The following is a 17,432-nucleotide window of genomic DNA, read 5'->3' as shown; positions in this document are numbered from 1 at the left end:
ATGGATCACTCGATAATTGCCCTATTCTGTTTCTTCCCTCTGAAGCATCTGGCACAGGCCACTGTCAGAAAACAGGATACTAGACTACATGGCTCGTTGGTTGAACCCACTATTGTCATTCTTATTCTTATGAAATTACTGTAGGGAAAAAAAATTATGCCACTTCATAGCTGGAGCCGCTAAAGTGAAGCAGAGTTCACTGCTCCAACAACTTTGTTTTCCTGAGTGTGTTCCACCTTCCTTTGACAACTGCAGTCCATTAAAGTAAATGGAACATTCCACTGAACCATTCCCCAGCATGTAAAAATAAAATTGACACAAAGGGTGGCCATAGTAACTGTTAAAGGTGGAAAAAAAACCAGAGTCAATCTGCCTTCCCTTTGTTTTCAGATTTTTTTCCAATTAAAGGACTACTGTTAGTGAATGGTAAGAAATTAACACTCAGATTGTGGCAGGCTCAGATGTGCATTTATACAGACAGATTTTTTTTTTTAAAGCCTTCAGAACGCTTGGGGCTAAGGTGCTATTCAATGCAAAGTGTCTAATATACAATGCTTTAATCAAGCCTTGTATCATCATTGGGTTAGGTATTATCACTATTTCACAAAGGGGTAAAACTGAGGCCAGTTACTCAAGGCCTCATGAAAGTCAATAGCAGAGGAATGAAACATGCACGTCCTGTTTCTCAGGCCTCTAGTCCCTCACCTCCAAGCCAGATAAACACGGTGCTGTTCAGTGTGCATGGTGTCAAAAAGACTAGGCACTCAGCCCTTTTTAAACAAAGTGCCAATACACAGGCGCACCAAGCCTATCTTTAGCACATAAAAATGTACTAAGCCACTTAAAGCTGAAACTTTGCAGGAGTTGCTAACGACACGCGCATGGTTTGTCAATGTTAAGGTCATAGAATATCAGGGTTGGAAGGGACCTCAGGAGGTCATCTAGTCCAACCCCCTGCTCAAAGCAGGACCAATCCCCAACTAAATCATCCCAGCCAGGGCATTGTCAACCCTGACCTTAAAAATATCTAAGGAAGGAGATTCCACCACCTCCCTAGGTAACGCATTCCAGTGTTTCACCACCCTCCTAGTGAAAAAGTTTTTCCTAATATCCAAACTAAACCTCCCCCACTGCAACTTGAGACCATTACTCCTTGTTCTGTCATCTGCTACCACTGAGAACAGTCTAGATCCAACCTCTTTGGAACCCCCTTTCAGGTAGTTGAAAGCAGCTATCAAATCCCTCCTCATTCTTCTCTTCCACAGACTAAACAATCCCAGTTCCGTCAGCCTCTCCTCATAAGTCATGTGTTCCAGTCCCCTAATCATTTTTGTTGCCCTCCGCTGGACTCTTTCCAATTTTCCCACATCCTTCTTGTAGTGTGGGGCCCAAAACTGGACACAGTACTCCAGATGAGGCCTCACCAATGTCCAATAGAGGGGAACGATCATGTCCCTCGATCTGCTGGCAATGCCCCTACTTATACATCCCAAAATGCCATTGGCCTTCTTAGCAACAAGAGCACACTGTTGACTCATATCCAGCTTCTCGTCCACTGTAACCCCTAGGTCCTTTTCTGCAGAACTGCTGCCGAGCCATTCGGTCCCTAGTCTGTAGCGGGGCATGGGATTCTTCCGTCCTAAGTGCAGGACTCTGCACTTGTCCTTGTTGAACCTCATCAGATTTCTTTTGGCCCAATCCTCTAATTTGTCTAAGGCCCTCTATATCCTATCCCTACCCTCCAGCGTATCTACCTCTCCTCCCAGTTTAGTGTCATCTGCATCCTTACTGAGGATGCAATCCATGCCATCCTCCAGATCATTTATGAAGATATTGAACAAAACCAGCCCGAGGATCGATCCTTGGGGCACTCCACTTGATACCAGCTGCCAACTAGACATGGAGCCATTGATCACTACCCGTTGAGCCCGACAATCTAGCCAACTTTCTATCCACCTTATAGTCCATTCATCCAGCCCATACTACTTTAACTTACTGGCAAGAATACTGTGGGAGACCGTGTCAAAAGCTTTGCTAAAGTCAAGGAACAACACGTCCACTGCTTTCCCCTCATCCACAGAGCCAGTTATCTCGTCATAGAAGGCAATTAGATTAGTCAGGCATGACTTGCCCTTGGTGAATCCATGCTAGCTGTTCCTGATCACTTTCCTCTCCTTTAAGTGCTTCAGAATGGATTCCTTGAGGACCTGCTCCATGATTTTTCCAGGGACTGAGGTGAGGCTGACTGGCCTGTAGTTCCCAGGATCCTCCTCCTTCACGTTTTTAAAGATGGGCACTACATTAGCCTTTTTCCAGTCGTCCGGGACCTCCCCCGATTGCCATGAGTTTTCAAAGATAATGGCCAATGGCTCTGCAATCACATCCGCCAACTCCTTTAGCACTCTCCAATGCAGCACATCCGGCCCCACGGACTTGTGCTCGTCCAGCTTTTCTAAATAGTCCCATGCTGGAGTTAGTACAGAATATGGGCAGGGGAAAGAATGCTGCCCTGGGATTCTAGTTAACACTAAGGCCTTGTCTAGACTAGGATATGAACGTGAGATAACATGTTAGTGACAGCTTTCTCTAGATGAGGATTGTCTAGTTTAGTCTCCTGGGGTTGGTAATAGTTTGGCCTGATTCTGGCTGTTGGGTATTGTGTGGTAGTGGCTGGCGTTTGACCTCCAGTATAGCACAGCCCACTAGACAATGAGCTGGTGGTCCCTTCTGCCCTTAAACTCTATGACTGAAACGTGTTAGGATAGGTCTTCATGGCAGAGTGTAGCTAACTGGAGTTAAGAGAAGGAACTCAAGTTGAGTTAGCCTAGCTCAAGTGAGAGCACCCACATCGTGAACAACACTCGGGCTGCTGTGTCCATCCTGGAGTGATCTCCACTCATGTGTGGGTGCCAAGACTTCTAAGGGCATATCCAGTGGTTCTTTGCACTGCGGTAAACTGAGCCCCTCTATAAATTATCTTTCCCAGTGAATTATGGGATAAACTGTCTGAACTTTCTGGGCACAGAGGGGAAATTGTTGGAAGGAACTGGAGAACTAGCGGCACTCAAGTAGAGCTGGCCTGTGTCCACACTGCAGAGTGGTCATGTTAGCAGCTGACTTGTGCTAACTCAAGCTTTTAGCTCATGCCTCCTGATGGGCCAGCCAACACGAGTTAATAGCAGCACCACTCGAGTGAAGAATGTGTGTGTGTTAGGACAGGACTCCAGAATTATAATTCAGGTTAACTTTGCAGTGAAGACAGACCATTAGACTAGTCAAAGTTAAATTTCAAATCCACCTTCACTCCACCCTCCCAGGTTTAAAACTTGTGCCTTTTTAAGGCACATTAAACTGGTCACTATCTTGCTTACTTCTATAGAAGCAGCGGAACAAAGACACTGAAAAGTGGTACAAGGTTTGAGAACATTTCTCATATCCCAAGGCCTTAGGATAGAAGCCAAATGGACACTAAAACAACAGGTTTATGGATTGGAAAATCCAATTCAACTCTAAAGACTTAATCCCCTTTTTCACTTCTGCTGAAGTCACACAAATGCTTGTATATTCTTAACTCCTATGAGTCCTAGTATTAACTAATTTCACATTAGTGGCTTTTAAGTTTAACAGCCATATCATCATGCATTTCTTGAATTCAGCATTCCAAAGAAGATTTCACTTGCTCAGCGTGATATTCAGCCACAAGACTAGAGAAGACTTTCTATTAAAGTCCACAATTCATAAAAGAAAACTATTCTAAAAGAGACTGAAATTCAACATCTTCAAAAGTGAAACTGAATAGCTTGATTTCATGCTATCTATTCCTAGAAGGGTCACCTGTGGGTAAATCCCCCTTAAGCAAACACCAGAATTAATATTTCACTTTCCCAGAAACATACTATAGACCCCCTTCTGGTGCTTTATTCCCCACCCACATCCAACAAGGCTGTTAGATACTCAACTTCAGCTCAGAATATGAATCAATATGGAAATTCCCCTATCTGTCCCCCATTCTCTTCTGGAGGCTTTTAAGTTTCAAAAGTTGGCCACCTAAGTGCTATTTAACACAATGGGTTCCTGTAGGGGCAAAGATGTACTCTCCATGTACCTAACTACAGACTGTTGCAGCAGACTCACTGTACTCCTTTGGCAACAAGAGCTCACCTGGAAAGTGGCTGTCTGCAGAGAATTTTCAGCAATTCTCTACCATTTGTCTGGAATCTGAGCAGTATTAAAATGCTAGTGCAATGGTGGAAGACTGGATAAAAAATTTCTGTGCAGAGATGATCAAAGTGATAAAAGCTTATTCATGAATAATTAGTCACTGCATTGGGACTTTGTAACATACTGTTATCTTGCCAAGATCTCAGATCATAGCATTAAAAAACTTGGAAACAAGTTGTCCTATTCTTCCTAGCCCCCAAATATAAAAGCTACCTGAAAGCAGAACAGCATTTGTGAATGCTGTTGTATTTAACATGGCCACATTTCCACAATGTGGAAGTTGGCTATAAAAATTTTCTCCCAAAGTGAAAACTTCGGCTCCAGAGTGTTCTGTTTTGAAAGATCACAGCTCGAAGATCAATGCACCAGATCCTCAGCTGGTGTAAATCTGTAGAGCTCTACATACATGACATCAATGGAGGAACATCAATGTGTGTCAGTTAAGGACTCATACTGGTGTGTTTACCATTCAAAGTAGAAGGCAAACCGCCATTATACTTTCTGGCAGTGGCTAAACAACAATCCTCTGCCCAACAGGTATGAAGAGCGTCTCAGATTTATGCCACAGTGTGTAGAACAGAGGATCAATTTAAGACCAAACTGAATGTTTAGGAAGATTTCCAATGCATCAAGAGAATAAACATGTCAAGATCACCAGCTCCAGGCCTTTGCTGTCAGGTGTTCCGAGTGCCCATACCATGATAAGTGATGGGAGAAGAAGAGACATTTAACCAAAAGGACTGGGTAACCAAATTGCAAGGATGTAAAGCCATGATTAGAATCAGCAGAATTAAATTTTGCATATTCCACACATTAATATATTTGAGTAAAAATATCATACATCTCACTGATAGGAGGACACCAGGCAAGTAATTAAGATGTAAAAAGAAAAGGAGTACTTGTGGCACCTTAGAGACTAACCAGTTTATTTGAGCATGAGCTTTCGTGAGCTACAGCTCACTTCATCGGATGCATAGCATATCGTGGAAACTGCAGAAGACATTATATACACACAGAGACCATGAAACAAAACTTCCTCCCACCCCACTCTCCTGCTGGTAACAGCTTATCTAAAGTGATCTTCAAGTAGGGCCATTTCCAGCACAAATCCAGGTTTTCTCACCCTTCCCCCCCCCCCCCCCACATACACACATACAAACTCACTCTCCTGCTGGTAATAGCCCATCCCTCTTTGAAACCTCTCTTTATAATGCGCATGATAATCAAAGTGGGTCATTTCCAGCACTAATCCAGGTTTTCTCACACCCCCCCCACACCCCCCTCCAAAAACCACACACACAAACTCACTCTCCTGCTGGCAATAGCTCATCTTACAATGTGCACAGCAATAATCCAAGTTTAACCAGAACGTCTTGGGGGGGGGTTTGTAGGAAAAAAACAAGGGGAGATAGGCTACCTTGCATAATGACTTAGCCACTCCCAGTCTCTATTCAAGCCCAAATTAATAGTATCCAATTTGCAAATGAATTCCAATTCAGCAGTTTCTCGCTGGAGTCTGGTTTTGAAGTTTTTTTGCTTTAAGATAGCGACCCTCATGTCTGTGATTGCGTGACCAGAGAGATTGAAGTGTTCTCCGACTGGTTTATGAATGTTATAATTCTTAACATCTGATTTGTGTCCATTTATTCTTTTACGTAGAGACTGTCCAGTTTGACCAATGTACATGGCAGAGGGGCATTGCTGGCACATGATGGCATATATCACATTGGTGGATGTGCAGGTGAACGAGCCTCTGATAGTGTGGCTGATGTTGTTAGGCCCTGTGATGGTGTCCCCTGAATAGATATGTGGGCACAGTTGGCAACGGGCTTTGTTGCAAGGATAGGTTCCTGGGTTAGTGGTTCTGTTGTGTGGTATGTGGTTGTTGGTGAGTATTCGCTTCAGGTTGGGGGGCTGTCTGTAGGCAAGGACTGGCCTTTCTCCCAAGATTTGTGAGAGTGTTGGGTCATCCTTCAGGATAGGTTGTAGATCCTTAATAATGAGTTGGAGGGGTTTTAGTTGGGGGCTGAAGGTGACGGCTAGTGGCGTTCTGTTATTTTCTTTGTTAGGCCTGTCCTGTAGTAGGTGACTTCTGGGAACTCTTCTGGCTCTATCAATCTGTTTCTTCACTTCCGCAGGTGGGTATTGTAGTTGTAAGAATGCTTGATAGAGATCTTGTAGGTGTTTGTCTCTGTCTGAGGGGTTGGAGCAAATGCGGTTGTATCGCAGAGCTTGGCTGTAGACGATGGATCGTGTGGTGTGGTCAGGGTGAAAGCTGGAGGCATGTAGGTAGGAATAGCGGTCAGTAGGTTTCCGGTATAGGGTGGTGTTGATGTGACCATCGTTTATTAGCACTGTAGTGTCCAGGAAGTGGATCTCTTGTGTGAACTGGACCAGGCTGAGGTTGATGGTGGGATGGAAATTGTTGAAATCATGGTGGAATTCCTCAAGGGCTTCTTTTCCATGGGTCCAGATGATGAAGATGTCATCAATATAGCGCAAGTAAAGTAGGGGCGTTAGGGGACGAGAGCTGAGGAAGCGTTGTTCTAAATCAGCCATAAAAATGTTGGCATACTGTGGGGCCATGCAGGTACCCATAGCAGTGCCGCTGATGGAAATGTGCTGTGTGCAGTGTGCTGGAAATGGCCCTACTTGAAGATCGCTTTAGATAAGCTGTTACCAGCAGGAGAGTGGGGTGGGAGGAAGTTTTGTTTCATGGTCTCTGTGTGTATATAATGTCTTCTGCAGTTTCCACGATATGCTATGCATCCGATGAAGTGAGCTGTAGCTCACGAAAGCTCATGCTCAAATAAACTGGTTAGTCTCTAAGGTGCCACAAGTACTCCCTTTCTTTTTACGAATACAGACTAACACGGCTGTTACTCTGAAACCTGTAATTAAGATGTGTGGTTCAAGAACCCCCAAACTTCAAAACTTGTCATATCTGAGAAGTATGTCCAGCCTTGCTTAGATTTTCTAGGCGAGGTTTAACATCCTTCAGACATCAGACATCAGACATCAAAAAGGTCTGATTTTAATTTGATCTTAGGAACAGACAGAGCTCAACTGCAGGGTGGTGGGACTGATACACCTGAAAGGTAATTTAGCAGCTCATTTGCCTAGTGCAAGCCTCTTCACCCTAATAATGGAAAAAGCTGCCTCCAGGTCCTAGCAACTTAAAGAAAGGACACTTGCACCTAAGGCGTAACAGCTGAGAAATACAGCCCTCCAGCCACAGCACTGCTATGGAATCTGACTTGATATCCGGCAATTAAAATGCTGTTAAAATACATAGGCACTGCACAGGGCAGGTGCATTGCAGGAATTTCAGCTAATAAACTGACTGACAATCTTTGATGTATTGGGCTGGGAAGCAGAGACTCTCTATAGCCTCTTAACAGAAGTAACGTATTTAAGAGATCAGCAATCTGTATCTTCTATTTATACCTGACCTGGTGCCACTGACTGAAGTAGTTTGGTGCCAAAGGGGTATTCCCCTTTCTGTCAGTACCTCTGCTGGAAGAACAGGAATGGTCTGTGGGCTGAATCGTTTGATGTGCTACTTGCTACAGTGTGGTACATTAAAATTCTGAGCTGAGAGAATCAGCCAAGTAAGGACACAGAGCACACAGGATATCCTCAGTTACACTAAGAACATTTCAGAGGGTGCTGAAAAGAACATGTGGTGCTTCACAAACATTCAAAGAAAGGTCCCTGGGCCAATTTCCAATCAATTCCCCCTCTGCAAACTACCAGCCTCTACTAAGTGGGACCTCAACCCCATAGGGTTTTCTATCAACGAACAGGATGGTCGTCATCAACTCCCGTCCCCTACCACACAGGCTGCAGAATCTAAATGAGTGAAAAAACAATTCCTCCACTTCAGGGTGGTAGTTATTAAGAGTACTGCTAAAAAGGTCCTTCCAAGATGACCACTGTCTCCTTCCCCCTCTGTAGAGTGCTCATTGAGCCAAGGGAGTTGTTTGTCTTTGCTCTCCTTGTGTCATTCTCACTCAAAGAGCACATGAGTCAGAGGCTGTGCACCACAGATGCCACTGATAAAAGCATACTGCATTTGGGAATATTAGCAACCCCGCAGAACAAAGAGGCAGCTCAAAAACCAAACCAAACCAAACCTCCATCGACTCCCAATCAGCTTCTCCAGTAAGTGCCTGGTAAATGTCACTGGCTTTAATCTTCACATAAACATCAATTTCTAGTTGTTCCAGATTAACTCCTAAACTCCTGTGCATTAAAGCAGCACCAGCAAAAATTAAAGGTCATCAGCAATGCAAGCTGTGAAATACCTTTGACATTAAATTGTGTTCTTGTCAGCTCAGCCCATGTCGTTATTGTGAACAGAAAAAGTAAAATTTAAATTCTTCTCTTTTCCTTTTTTTCTCCTAAGCAATATTAAATAGCCTACTCAACACCGCTCCACCGGATTTTTTCCAGGGGAAGGAAAAGTCACTTATTCGTAACAGAACAACTAGTAAAAACAGAACAACTAAGAAAAGTAGAACACTCACCAAAAAAAAAAAAAGGCTTTCATCCAATTTTGAGGAGTCAGTAGGTTGAAAGCTTGACCTAGTAACAGAAAATTGGCCTTCTAATCTAACACTTACTGGGCTGACTTTGTTCTGTGTGTGGTGGAACAAGGGGTGTTATTTGTACCTTACAAAAGTCCAATATTGTTACTGTATAATGTGCAATGGGGAGTCCAAGTTTCTAGCTAGAATAATGTAGCAGGTTGTCTCTATACAATTTGCACCAATTTAGCAAAAATCTGTTTACAAAAATAGATTAAGTCTGTGCAAAGCCATTGTGTGCATATTCTTAAAAACAGTTTAAAAGTGGCTCTTTAATTAAGTTGGAAGCAACCCTACCGCTTAATCCCACAAACACTTAAGCACACGTGTAATTTTGCTCAATGGGGCTACTAGCATGATTAAAGTCAGCCACAAGCTGTGTTTACACATTCAGATTCTTAATGAAGCTGCCACCTCTCTACGCTACTGGACAATACAGTGCAGGCAGTTTTTAATGTGGTTTATAGATCTGTGTCTTTTTGACCAGAGATGTTCCAGAGCTCTGAGTGTTTGAGTCCCCCTAGTAAATCAGACAGACAGTGTGACCCACTTTGAATGAGAAGTACAACGTGTCTATTTTGGTACAGAAGAGAGACAGCTGCAGAGCAGACTGTGTTCTGACCAAGGACAGAACGGAAGTCTTCCTTTGCAGGCACACAACGCTGTGAGTAGGGCTGTAGTATAGCCAGGCAGTTCACAATGAGCAACTGCTAACCCAACAAGCTTTGCTTCTACAGCAAAGCCATATTTTGTATATCATTAACACTACTCATGAAATGGGCAAAAAAATCTTATACACAGATTAGTGAAGAAGGATCAGATATAGCATCACTGCAGGAAGTTACTTCACTAAGTCTGCGAACACTAGTTTATTTAGCCCTGGCAGTTTTAAAACATTTATTCTGATTGGGGGGTTGCAATGAGTATACCTGAAAGAAGAGTTCTATGAGGGAAGGGGCAAAAACTTAACAAAAAGGTAGCAAGGAGCATGGAAGACATGCAAAAGCATGCTGTGCGCTTACTAGGCCGCATGCAGCCCACGGGTTGAGAACCGCTGCTCTGGACATAGATAAAACCCAGTTTGCGCTTGCAGTGTATAAAGGACTGGACTATACTTTGTATCCGATGAAGTGAGCTGTAGCTCACGAAAGCTTATGCTCAAATAAATTTGTTAGTCTCTAAGGTGCCACAAGTACTCCTTTTCTTTTTGCGAATACAGACTAACACGGCTGCTACTCTGAAAACAGTCTCCCTAGGACCTTTGCAGCTCCCACAGCAGAGAGGAATGCAAAGAAGTCCACAGCAGATTTGCAGTTTTGTGACAGACCGACCAAGGTCAGGACAATTTTCATCCACGCAATTAACTGGAGAGATGGGCTCTAAATCCAGAAACTTAACTGCTTGTTTGAAAGTGTGCACAGCTGAGACTTTAACTTAGTGTAAATGGATAAACTTAAAAAACCCAGCAGCAGACTAATTATAAACTTTATCACTTGGATTGTGGGAACAACTAGAGACCCCATCAGGATTGGGACCCCAGCGTGCTAAGTCTAACAAAGAGCAACAGATGATCCAAGCCTCGATGAGCTTACATTAATGCATATTTCTCTTTGCAGACTCTGGCAGGAGAATAAATCTCTCTCTACATTACAAAATAACTCCATGATTTTGGTAAATTGAGCTCCTCTGCGAATTTATGGCCCTGCTAACAATGTGGGGAACTCGTTACCAGAAACAAACAAATGAGGTGTTGGGTGTCATTAGCCACCTCTTGCCTACCCCAACAAGGGGCTGTGCTAAGCAACTTTCCAGCTGACTCCTGCCTTATGTGGAAGGTGCTAGTTTGGCTCCAAGCCTGAGAAACACAAAGGTGTGTTCAGACTAGGTCAGCAGTCTGCTCCCAAAATATACCCTATGGACTTGTCTTGTTGCATAGACAGTGACTGGATTTATGAAGGCAAGCCCATCTATATGAACAAGAACAAAAATGCTTTATCTAGTCCCTTACTGCTGCTCAGCCTTAATGATCCACTAGCTCCTCACATTAAAAACCTAGAAGCAAAACTTTGCAGCCTTGAATCTGTTTGGCTGATTTAAGTGAAAGCACATAGCACAGTACTGGGAAAGCCAAAAGGTGATCATGTACCACTTCTGCCTACCCAAAATGACTGGATTCTTCTCTCCCCCCACCCCCACCCCACTCACACAAGTACCAGAAAAGAACCTTGTACTTTCTGGTACACCAGTGCCAAAACATGCAATCAATGCAAATGATTTTCTCCCCTTCCTCAATAGGCCTGACCTGTAAATTTTAGGTTTCAGAGTAACAGCCGTGTTAGTCTGTATTCGCAAAAAGAAAAGGAGGACTTGTGGCACCTTAGAGACTAACCAATTTATTTGAGCATAAGCTTTTATGAGCTACAGCTCAAATAAATTGGTTAGTCTCTAAGGTGCCACAAGTACTCCTTTTCTTTCTGTAAATTTTAGGTAAGTTAGTTTGTAGCTGACCATTCAGCAGTACACTGTAATTCTATTTCTTGCATGCCAATCTGCAGACAGTAGAGCAACGTTTGGAGAGCATATAACAAACATCACGCTCTATCTGGGTTCCTGGAAAGCTGCCTTCAGAGTCCTTCAGGAAGCGAGGACACACATCAGCTGCGCCTTTTTGCAGTACTAGAAGAAAAACTGCGCTTAAGTTCGGAACTTGCCACCAGAACTAGTGTAACTAACTTACATTCAGGCTAATTAAAAGGCAAAAACAGCACCTGCCCTTGTTGAAATAAGAATTTTGTTTCTTCTCCCTCACACCCACTGGGTTGTGAGCAGATGTGAACACACTGGCACAGGACAGACTATGGTTATCCGGATGTCACATGCTTAGCACTTCCATTTGTCAGCAGCAAAAGCAACAGGCCACAGCAGAAAGCCATTTTTCAGGCCCTTCTTGGAAGCCCATCCATTTGCTTTATTTGTTGGTGCTAAGCTGAGAACAGCAGCCAATGTATACAGACCTGGCTCTGAACTGTTCAGCAGTGGCTGTGATGCCGAATATTTTTGCTCCACTTGGGACTTCTCATGTACTATATTTGTTTGCCATTAATCCTTTTGTACCTGCAGTTCCCAGAGTTACCAATGATGGGAATAGATTTGAGCATCTTTTTGAAAATCCAAAGGATTTTCCACCCCCAAAGACCCAATGGCAATGCTGAACGCAAAAAAAAAAAAAAAAAAAAAAAAAAAAAGTCTAGAAAATAACCACAATGTCGCTGGAAGGACACTAGACATGGTGAAGGCACCCAAGGTTATGGAGAGGAACCAAAAGGAAAGAGCGACAGGAGACAAATTATTGCAAGGCTCTGGGTCTGGACAGGGATAATCTTTCCAACAAACAGAGCTTTGTGGCTTATTTATTTACAAACCACAGGCTAAAAAAAAGATTCAATGGGCTTCTTTTGCATTAAGACAGTCTCTGCAAATCACAGAGATGCTCAGTGCTACAAGTTTTGCTCAGGTGTGTACTCCTCAGAGAATGGGGACCAGCAGCAGACAGAATCTTGGAAGCATGAACTTAGCATTTTAGTGCTATAAACATGTTAATTTAGCTACTGAAATAGCTGGAGGAAAAAAAGTTTAAAAGGGGGGGGGGCGGGGACTACTGTGCTTGATTAGCTCTATCCCTGGGTATCCTCTGCCCATTTAACTGCCAACTGAAGTATTAAGACAAAGCATGCTCAGAGCAATACCACTCCAACAGAAGTGAAGCCCTGAAAAGAACCTTTACAATGTAATTCTAAACTAAGAACAAGGTAACAAAGGAAGAGAGGGATGAGGGTTAAAACAAAGATAACATTAGCTGAACTGTATCATGCACAAACCTTATTAGTTCTATTACTTGTTAAATTTCTTACCTCCTTGTTAAAGGAAAGAACTAGACAGCACAAAGGGGACATCAGTGGAAAGCAAAGCTCAAGTAGTGCATTTCTGGAGAACAGATGTCATACTTTATGAATACTGAGAAGAGGCTGCTGGCATTACCTAGTGGGAAAGACCGAACAGTAAGCTTATTTCTTTTAAACACAGTGGACCAAAGCATGGTGAAGGGATACTCTAATACCTGAAAGGAAACTAACTATTAGCATTGGATCCAATTTTAAAGCCAGAAGCAACTGGCCGAAGTTCAAACAGGGTAAAATTTGCTTTGATTAGGAAAAACTGACAGCAAAGATAATTGCACAGTGGAACAGTTTTCAATCAAGACAGTTGTGGCATATTCTCAGCTATCATAAGGACAGGCAGCATTTTGTCTTCAATTTCCAAGCTTGCCAGAAACTCAGAGTAGCACTCCACTGCTGGAGAAGCCTATCTGTGTGTGCTCCTCCAGCCCAGCTCTGTACACCAGCATCTTTAAAAGAGAGGGCATAAGCCAGAATTAGTGAGTGACAGCACAGTGAGCAATGGTATTATGACTGAGTGTATTAATGGTGTCACTTAACTACCAAAAAGAGGGAGGAGAAAGGGTTAGACAATTATATTTTTCTGTACGTCCCAAATGGCTAATCACAAATTCATAGCCATAGAGGTTCTGCTCTGTGGGGCTGCTCTTACCAGGAGGGCCCGATTGGCACATGCAGGGTAACAATAGCTAGCCTGACAGATGTAAGGAGGCTAGAGTACACAGACCAGAGGCTGGCCTTAGCTGCAGTGATGTGCCTATAAATGTCTAGATAAGAAGTTTATCTTTTGTTTCAGAAGGTTTGTGTGTACTGAGCAATATTCGTTCTGTACTGTACATTTCTATTTCTATCTCCCATTCTCTAAGAATGCTTGCCATGTGATCACGCTGGCGAGTCCTCCACAACTGCGCTTCCTAGACCACTGGAATTTTAGACTGCTCAACACCTGTTCATATATGTACATCGAATCAGAGTTTGCCAGTTAACCATACTTCCTCAAGATGGTTGTATCTATGATTGAAATTGGCAAACCGACACCCCCCTCACACACACACGCTCTCTTCCCTCCACCCCAACAGGCCAAATTAACAGCACAGAGATTAACAAAAAGAATCCATATTTTCTGTGAATTATGCATCCACTTCCCCTGAAAGGATGTTCCATAAAGGCAACTAAAACAGAAGCCAGGCAGGAACTGTGAGGAGACACTTGCTCCCCCTCGAACTGAAAACATTGAATGTATTTTCAGTCCACAGAGTGTTACGGTAGGTGGTGTAAAAGAAATTCATTTCACCACCGGTGGTGACATTAGGCTCCACCCCTGGCATTCATTCTTAGAGTCCAGGAGACTCATGGTTTACACTCGGATGTTTTGGCACACATCAAATCTTGTGTGTCTCATTCACAAAATAAGCCACGCTGGCCAGATGTTTACATTGCAGCAAAAGTTTGTTGCTTCACATTAAAGGAAGAGTGCTAGCTCAAGACTCACTGTAGAAAGTGTTGCTCCTTCAGAAGTTCTGTGCATAAAATCTCTTGCATCACAACTTTGCTAGCTGCCTGATCTCTAGAATTGTATGCTAAACTTTTTTGTTGAAGTCTCCCATTGTTACAACCCCCCACTGGCAGAAGACATGTCAGGAGTGATAGTATAGCCAAGGCGCTGGTGTTCATAACCAGCACATCATTTAACCCCGCTCAGAAGAGGTCTGGCGAGTGTGGTGGTTAAATGCTGGTGGCTGCTTAAGGCCTCCCTAGTCATTGCTACTGGAACTGCAGCAGTGGGGGCACAATGATGGGCAATTTCCCCCAAAAGTGGTGTAGACAAGGCCATGGAGAAGGTCTTTTACTCTATGTCTACTCTGCATACCGCTGACGACAGGGTGTAGGATACCTGTAGCTGCATGCCATAGCGAAAAGCTGGTTGTGTCCACGCTGCGGTATGTAACCTTTCCTGCTGCCAGTCTTTCCCCACTGCTGGAATCTTTCTCTGTGGCAGGGAAAGACCCCTGCAGCACGATGCTACGCTGCAGTGGGGAAGGCACCGTTTGGCAGAGTGTGGTCCACACTGAGGTACATCCCCACAAGGTTTAGCAATGTCCTTACTCTAGTCACCAAAGCGGTGCCTCAGTGTCTACACTGCTATTTATACCTTTTCTGGGGAGGGGTGGTTTAGTGTACGTACTCTACACACTGCCAAAAGAAGAGTACGTCTACACTGCACACTGGTAACCATTTTAAAGATACCTCCGCTACTGAAGTGCTACACGAAGCCAAAATCTGCAAAGACGATTGTTTACAACATAGCTTGGAAGTGGCCCTTTTAGCCAAGGGTTATGCTAGTTTTAGTCTGGGGGTAAACCCTTTCCCATTAATGCATTTTCCAGATGCAAAGTTCATGATGGTAAGGGGCTGGGAAACGGCTACGGTGAAAAGAGAACTGTCAAATTTAGCACCTTGCTGTGGGAAAGAAGGGCCATTTTCCAAAGCTAGTGAAAACAGAAAGGTGTAAACTCATTTGAAGAGGTGAGTAGATGGCCTGCACATACTAAAAGGATAGACTGATGGACGGCGTCACTTCTGGGAGGTTCTAGAAGGTAATGATCCCACCAGAAAAATGCCAGCTTTGAAAACATTCCCACGTACAAATAAATGCACTGCATGGATTTCCCATACAGAGTCCAACAGTGTAATACAAACACCCTTACCACTGGAATTCGGTACCCTTCCAGCATCTGGTTTTGTGTCTGCCGATTTCCCCATAACACAGATTTTTGTTCAGTTGTGCTAAGTGCTTCACAGAACACACACACAGAAGATGGGTCTCTGCCTGAAAGGTCTTACAACAGAAAAGCAAGTCTACAACTGTTCCAGTGTGTAGAGTACAGACACCATACACCCACCTAGCAAGGGTAAATAGCTGTTTAGATGCTAAGGCCCTGCTTACGCGAGTAGAGATACAGCAGAACCTCGTGTATATACTCTACACGGCTCTCTACATGCCCAAGAAGCACCTCCCATGTCTACACTGCTATTTTTAGGAGCATAGCTCCAGCAGCAGGACACCTTTCCTCACTACAGGGAAAGACTCCAGCAGCAGGGAACCGGCAGAGCATTTCTCTGCAGCCTCCCCATCACGGCCAGAGCCTTGCACTGCAGTGGGGACACAGCCCGCCTTTCACTGCGGTGCACAGTTACCACAATAAGAGCAGACAAGTACCTCCCTACGTTTATTTTAAACCTGCTGCCTGTTAATTTCATTGGGTGACCCCTGGTCCTTGTGCTCTGTGAAGGGGTAAATAACATGTCCTTATTCACTCTCTCCACCCCAATCAATTTTTATAGATGTCTATAAAATCATCTCCCCCCTTTAGTCGTCTCTCTTCTAAGCTGAACAGTCCCAGTCTTTTGAATCTCTCCTCATACGGAAGCTGTTCCATTCCCCTCATCATTTCTGTTGCCCTTCGCTGTACTTTTTCCAATTCTAATATGCCCTTTTTTGAGATTGGGTGACCAGAACTGCAAGCAGTATTCAAGGTGTGCGTGTACTATGGATTTACATAGTGGTGCTATGATATTTTCTGTCGTTATCTATCCCTTTCCTAACGGCTCCTAACATGATTAGCTTTTTTGACTGCTGCTGTAAATTGAGCAGATGTTTTCAGAGAACTATTCACAGTAACACCAGATCTTTCTGTGTCTGTAGTTGGGATTATGTTTTCCAATGTGCATTTCTTTGCACTTACCACATTGAATTTCATCTGCCATTTTGTTGCCCAGTCACCCAGTTTTGTGAGATCCCTTTGTGTAGTGGCCTAAGGGATGAGCACAATCTCCCATAGCTCCAGATCCCAAGAGGGGTTAGAAACACTGGATTCAAAGCACAACTAGACTTCCCAAAGCTCACATCAACCTCATCCCAGAGTCATTAAACAAAGTAAATTACGTTTTGGAGCCCTTTGGTTCTTGCATCTGGTTTGTACTCAACACGATTCAACAGTAAAAGAAAAAAATGTATTTCTTTGGAGCTCAAGGGATAGTTGCTTGGATGCTAGGTTGTCCTACAATCAGAAGAATTGCTTGAGACATTTTTCTCAACTAGTGAAAGACAGAGTTAAGTAGTACAGAAGCATGCCTTAGTTTGCTTTTACAATCCTTTGCTTCTGCAATGTAAGTGACCCTAGGCTTCTTTATATTGAGGATGGCAAAAGGGGTGTTAAAAGACGCTGCCTCAAAGGTTCTCAGGAATCATGTCCTTTTGTTTTAGGGCTGTCTGAAAAGCAACTTCTGTTGCTGCTCTGAATGGCTACATGGTGGGTGACATGCACCCTTTGATAAAACATTTTTGTTTTGCAAAATCCTGGTGTTATTCTTGAGTTTGTAGACATGACAGTTACAGAATCTGCATCTTGCAGACATCTCAGCAATCTCCACACAAACCTTACTGCCAAGGGTGTGGATTTCATGTAAACCAAGTCTTTACTGCCACAGAGAAAGGAAAAAGGAGGGGGAATTACTGGCAGTACAGACCACTCATGCTGGCAGTGTTCTGCAGCCCCACCAACACTTTATAAGGAAATATCTTGGATGATCTGATTACTGCTCCTGTTGCTAAGTTTTCTGCGTTCTATGTCAGAGGCTCTCTAATGAAGTGACTTTAGTCGGC

General features: G+C 43.6%; 1 protein-coding gene across 18 annotated transcripts in view; it reads right to left on the bottom strand.

Annotated features, from left to right (window-relative positions):
• Positions 1-17,432, bottom strand: part of GNG7 (G protein subunit gamma 7) — a 142,796-nt gene that overhangs the window by 64,477 nt on the left and 60,887 nt on the right. For 6 of the 18 annotated variants that reach the window (XM_074939584.1, XM_074939574.1, XM_074939576.1 and 3 more), the window contains one exon: positions 12,722-12,848. The exons of the other annotated variants lie outside the window; for them this stretch is intronic. The gene's annotated coding sequence lies outside the window, so the exon portion shown is untranslated. The remainder of the gene's footprint in view (positions 1-12,721; positions 12,849-17,432) is intronic. 18 annotated transcript variants of the gene reach the window in all.

This window comes from Natator depressus, chromosome 25, assembly GCF_965152275.1.
Source record: "Natator depressus isolate rNatDep1 chromosome 25, rNatDep2.hap1, whole genome shotgun sequence".
NCBI lineage: Eukaryota > Metazoa > Chordata > Testudines > Cheloniidae > Natator > Natator depressus.
Note: the sequence above shows the minus strand (reverse complement) of the source record. Positions and strands in the feature narration are given on the sequence as shown.